Raw genomic sequence first — 6598 nt, forward strand, 5'->3', positions numbered from 1 at the left:
ACAGAACTTTTGAACAAAAACCAATCTTGGTTGTGGTCAAACGAGTGTCAAAAGAACTTCAAAGATCTAAAGACAACCATGACGAGGGGTCTTGTCCTTAGTTTGGCAGACGTCTCTAAGCCTTTTGAAGTATTGATGGATGCATCTGACTTTGTCCTTGGGGGTGTCATTTTCAAGGAACGCCACCGTATCGATGAAGCAAGAAGCTCAATAATGCGGAAAGGAAATACACTCTCTCAAGAAAAGAAATGTTTGTCGTCGTCTATTGCCTTAGAGTCTGGAGGCAATATATCTTAGGATCAAACTTCGTAGTGAGGATAGATAACAATGTCATTTGCCACTTCTTCGATCAATCGAAGTTAACGTCATAGCAAGCTCAGTAGCAAGAATTATTAAATGAGTTCGACTTCAAGTTCGAACATAAATAGGAAAGAGTAACCAAGCGGCCGACACGTTGAGTCGAAAGGGCGAACATGTGGCCCAGAGAATGCTAGCCCACATTCAGTCAAGTAAGATTAGTGGGTTGATGCGCAATATCAGAAGGGAACACCTATAACAAAGCTATTGTTGATCCTAGCCAACAGGGTTAGAAAAGTCAGAAGACTTGTACGGAGCATTCAAGAATTCCAAGTCCAATGGAAAAATATTCCTATAGATGAAATTAGTTGGGATTTGAACTCTGACGCGATCCACATTGAAGATTTCAAACATAGACGGTTGACAAGGACGTCAACCATTTAGGTGGGGGAGGATGTCATTGTCATGATTGTCTAGGACGTGTTGCCCATAGCCGCATGCCCATGACATGCCAAGCACTTTATCTTCTTTTATGTTGTATTGTTTTACTATTGTATTTTTCTATTTGTATTATCCGATGAAATCATGTCAAGTTTTCTAGAACCTATTTCTTAGAAGGAAAGGGTCTGTATAACATATGGCGAGTAAAAATGTCAAACCTCCAAAAAAACATCATTATCGAATCTCACAATAAAAAAATCTCACGTTAAGAATGGGATTTGAACCCATGCCCTTTCGAAATAGTACCTAAAACTAGCGCCTTAGACCAGCTCGACCATCTTGACTATCTTTTTAAATTTTATTTTATAACAACTCAAGCCCGCCGCTAGCAGATATTGTCCGCTTGGGCTTGTTACGTATTGTTGTCAACTTCACGATTTTAAAAAAACATCTTGGTCACATCTAGTTGATGAGGAGGTCTATTGGATTCCTAGGCCAGTTAGGTTGCTTAATTCCGTCTTCTAGCTCCAGGTTACTCTATTCTGACTCCACGAAGATCTTTAGTCTAGGAGACCTAGGGTTAGACCCTCTAACCGTTGCTCACGATTCTAACGTGCTCAGGCTACTAGAGGCATCCTGATCTTTGTCATGGTCTAGCCAACCTAACTCTAACACCTAGCTCTGTGTAGATAAACATACTCCACAGGGAGAACACATAGTCAAATACCTGGAGCTAACAAATACTATATCATCCACAATACCGGGAGCTAACAAATATTGTATAAACATGAGTTCATTTGAATTTCGTCCTTCAAAGTTTCTCCAAGTATCGCCGCTAGTTGTTTCCTATTAGAAAGTTCATCTCGTTTCGTTAATAACTCAAATTTCTTATTGCCTTAAACAATATAAATTTTAGCTTTGGGATGGTTCGAGACAGTGGAATTTGATGAAAACCCTTATATCGAGCCAAGAACCCACATTCTAAGCAGTCAGAACTGCCGAAGCCAAGCCGAGCCGAATGAATTCATTTGCGTAAGTCGAAGGATCCATTGATTGTAGAAGCGACACGTTTCGCAAGTGGGAGGTGACACGTGCAGGTAGCCATTTTTTCCTTCCTCTCTATTTTCACTCTTTTCTCTCTTGAGGGCTCTATAGAATTGTTAGGAGAGAGACCTATTTGATACCTATGTAAACTCGAATTGTTAGGAGAGAGACCTATTTGATACCTATGTAAACTCTGTATAATAATTTTCAGTTTCATGAGATAATCAAATAAGAACTTAGTATTTCTTCAACCAACCAATTCAATTATAAGAACATACCTCAATTCGTCTTAATATCATAGAAAAATCTAAAATGGTATATTCATTCTCATCGCCTTGGTTTTGGAATCCATAGTCTTGGGGATCTTTAATCATTGTGATAAAAAACTTAAGAGCTTCCAAGTGGTTGTGTTTTACGCATAAATGAAGAACAGTTTGACCATTGTGAAGCTTAATCCAAGGAGATCTTGACCTCGCAATGATCAACCGTTGCATGATATCAATTCTTCCATTGATCACGGCATGGTGGAGAGGAATCCACCCATTCAAATCACGTACCATGCAAGTGCTTGTGTTCTTCTCCAGCAAAGCTTGAACAATCTCAACCGTTCCATTTTCTGAAGCCAAGTGTAGAGGTGTCCTTTGCAGGTCATCAACTTCTCCCGCAAGTTCAGGCACGAGATTCAAAAGAAATCGAGTGAATTCAAGGTGGTGATGCAAAACTGAGACATGCAATGGACTCTCAGCGTTGGAAGAGGAGATTAGAACTCTTTGTATGATATTTGGGTCACCTCGAATTAGTGTCTTCAAGCTTTGAATGGACCCAATCTTTGAAGCTTCATAGAGCTTTCTTTTTACTTTCTTCAAAAGAGGAAATGGCTAATCTAAGTTGGTTGTTTTCTCCATTTGCCTCCATTATTGTTTCTCTAACTTACTTCCAATTGGGTTTTTCACATAGAATTTATAAGCCAACATTAAAAATACTATATTTTATTTATATGATTTTGTTGATTATTTATTTATTTTTAATAGATGGTGAGGCTCTCAACTATAAATAAGTTGACCTTTTGAATTTAAAAAATAGTCTAATTATTGTCCTCAATTCCAAGAAGAAAAAAATCATTATTTATACTTTCACTCGAGAGTGACACCAAAGTGTCACCATCCTAGTTTAAGTGGATGTGAAGCAAACGGAAGGAAGCTTATTTGTTGAATCATGGATAGAAGTATATATCATTAATTATTTCACATAATTTTATTGGGATGTTATCGTTTCTCATCGATAAGGATAATAACTCTCGTGGTTTGATTAAGTTAAATTATATCACACACTTGTTAGATTTAGAGATAGAACCGTCTCATTTTTACCCTTATATTTATTTCAAAATAGTTTTCAGTCAACCTTTTCTTTGTAATTAAAAAGGAAAGTGATGTTATATAGTAAATATTTATATCTAATAGGTGTTATATGAGTTAATGTTATATAGTAAACTAAAACCATATTATAACTCTTGGGTAGTGCATATCTAATGTCATCAATACAAATTCTTTAGCCAATATTCTTCCATGCATTTTCACTCTCCTATTTTTTTTTTTTTGGGTTCATCTTGATCGAGTGTGTTCGTTGTTGTGCAATTCTAACAATTGGTATCAGAGCTAGGTGAGATTCACCACGATTTGAGAGATGGAAAGTTCAAAGATTGCAATTGAGAAGTTTGATGGATCCAATTTCAGTTTCCGGAAGATGCAAATTGAAGATTATCAGTACCAAAAAGATTTTAACGAACCCTTGTTGGAGGTGAAGCCAGATACCATGACCACGGAGCAATGGAAGCTCTAGGATCGTTAGGCCCTAGGGTTGATCTGGTTGACGCTATCCAGAAACGTAGCGTTCAACATCATTAAGGAGAAGACAATGTCAGATCTGTTGAAGACGATGTCGAGTATGTATGAAAAATCGTTGGCTATGAACATGGTGTATTTGATGCGGAGATTGTTCAATCTACAAATGTCTGAAAGTGGATCTGTTGCTGATCACATAAATGAGTACAACATGATTGTAAGTCAATTGAGTTATGTGGAAATTAATATTGAGGATGAAATTGAAACACTGATTCTGATGTCAACTTTACCCGAGTCGTGGGATACTGTTGTTATCGTGACCAACAGTTCCCGAGGATCTGAGAAACTGAAGTTCGATGAAATCTGAGATGTAGTTCACAACGAAAGTATTCGCAAACAAGAAATTGAGGATTCTTCTCATAGTGCACTCAGCATTGACCAAAGGGAAAGAAGTAGATCAAAGGGCCCAAACAAAGGTTGATCAAAATCAAAGAACCTTGAAAATTTTCCAAACAGACCAAACGTGATGTGTTGGAGTTTTGGAGAAAAAGATCACTTTCGGACCGATTGTACAAGACTAAAGAGGAAGCAGAATCACAAATCCAAGAATAATAATAATTCTATAAATTCAGCAAAAGATATTGGGGATATTATAATCCTCAGCGTGAACAGTCCGATTGAATCCTAAATTTTTTATTCAGGAGCATCTTTTAATTCATCTCCAAATAAAGAGTTGTTTCGGAACAGTACCTGAAACTGGAAACTTAGACTAGCTTTGTAATCTTGACTATTTTTTTATTTGTAACATATACAAATTACTTCTAGCATATATAATCCACTTTGGCCCGTTATGCATCGTCGTCACCTTCACGGTTTTAAAATGCATCTTGGTCATGTCTTGGAGTTGAAGAGGTTTATAGGATTCCTAGGCTAGCTAGGTTGCTTAACACAAGCTTTTGGTTCCAGGTTACTCTATTTTGACACCTTGACTCTTTCTTTAGTCCTGGAGTAATAGAGTCTATTTCCTCTTAACGTCGCCACGATCCTAAGGTGCTTAGTCTAGTGTATGCATCTTGACCTAAGTCATCGTATAACCAACCTAACTCTTACACCCCCAACTTTGTGTAGATAAACACGCTAGATAGGTTGAACACACTGTCAACCACCTGGAGCTAAAACATACTTTATCATGCACAATACAAGCAAACAAGCTCAACTGGAAGATAGTATCCATAAATCACCCTAGAGCATAGATCACAATAGCTCATCCTCTTTTCTAACAAATCAGAGTGGCGCAGCAGAAGCGTGGTGGGCCCATAACTCGTTATGCAACACAAGGAGCATAAGGATCATTAACTCTCAAACAAGTACCTTAGACCTGCTCGGCATATTTATTCACTTTGGCCCGTTATAGGTTTATTGCATTCCTAGCTACACGAGCTTTTGATTCCAGGTTACTCTATTTTGACTCCTCAACTCTTTCTTTAGTTCACTCTATTTCGTCATAAATCACCTTGGAGCACAGATCACAATAGCTCATCCTCCTTTCTATCAAATTAGAGTGGCAGCGGAAGCGTGGTGGGCCCATAACCCACAGGTCCCAGAATCGAAACCTGGCTCTAATAGAGAAGAAAGACTAAAAAGTGATACATATTGCCATTTGTTGCAACACAAGGAGCATAAGGATCATGAACTCTCAAACAATGTACTTTAGACCTACTCGGCCTATTTATTCACTTTCGCCCGTTATAGGTTTATTGCATTCCTAGCTACACGAGTTTTTGACTCCCCAACTCTTTCTTTAGTTCACTCTATTTCGTCATAAATCACCCTGGAGCACAGATCAAAATAGCTCATCCTCCTTTCTAACAAATCAGAGTGGCGCAGCGGAAGCGTGGTGGGCCCATAACCCACAGGTCCCAGGATTGAAACCTGGCTCTGATAGAGAAGAAAGACTAAAAAATGATACATATTGATAGTCCTTGCAAAACAAGGATCATTAACTCTCAAACAAGTACTTTAGACTTGCTTGGCCTATTTATTCGCTTTGGCCCGTTATGGGTTTATTGCATTCATAGCTACACGAGCTTTTGATTCCAGGTTACTCTAACCTAGCTCTAATGCAGAAGACAAGACATTAATATTGATAGATAGACATTAATATTGATAGATAAAACAGTTTTACGCGCCCACCGCTACAAGACAAGACATTAATATTGATAGATAAAACAGTTTTACGCCGCCCACCGCTACAGTCCTTGCAAAACAAGGATCATTAACTCTCAAACAAGTACTTTAGACTTGCTTGGCCTATTTATTCGCTTTGGCCCGTTATGGGTTTATTGCATTCATAGCTACACGAGCTTTTGATTCCAGGTTACTCTAACCTAGCTCTAATGCAGAAGACAAGACATTAATATTGATAGATAAAACAGTTTTACGCCGCCCACCGCTACATTGCTCACTACATATGCAAGCCTCACCATTTTAAAATGTTGTGCATTATACCTCTCCAATCTTTCCCAAATCTCACACTAAAGAATATAATGTCAAGAATGGGATTTGAACCCATGCCCTTTCGGACCAGTACCTGAAACTGGCGCCTTAGACCAACTCGGCCATCTTGACTATTTATATTTTTGTAACAGCTACAAATCGCTGCTAGCATATATTATCCACTTTTAGGTACTGATGCATCGTCGTCAATCTCACGGTTTTAAATGCAACTTGATCATGTCTAGGAGTTGAAGAGGTTTATTGGATTCCTAGGCCAGCTAGGTTGCTTCACACAAGATTTTGGCTCCAGGTCACTCTATTCTGACTCTTCGTCTCTTTCTTTAGTTTTGGACTTGTAGGGTCTAGACCCTCTTAATGTCGCCACGATCCTAAGGTGTTTAGTCTAGTGTACGCATCTTGACCTAAGTCATCATATAACCAACCTAACTCTTACACCCTAGCTCTGTGCAGATAAACAA

At 38.4% G+C, this 6598-nt stretch overlaps 1 non-coding gene across 1 annotated transcript; it reads right to left on the reverse strand.

The window, feature by feature from the left end:
• Positions 1 to 6170: 6170 nt before the first annotated feature.
• Positions 6171 to 6251, reverse strand: TRNAL-CAG (transfer RNA leucine (anticodon CAG)). The gene has a single exon. It is a non-coding gene; the product is annotated as a tRNA-Leu (tRNA).
• Between the last annotated feature and the right edge of the window lie 347 nt (positions 6252 to 6598).

This window comes from Cucurbita pepo, chromosome 6, assembly GCF_057944985.1.
Source record: "Cucurbita pepo subsp. pepo isolate OVF chromosome 6, ASM5794498v1, whole genome shotgun sequence".
NCBI classification, from domain to species: domain Eukaryota; kingdom Viridiplantae; phylum Streptophyta; class Magnoliopsida; order Cucurbitales; family Cucurbitaceae; genus Cucurbita; species Cucurbita pepo.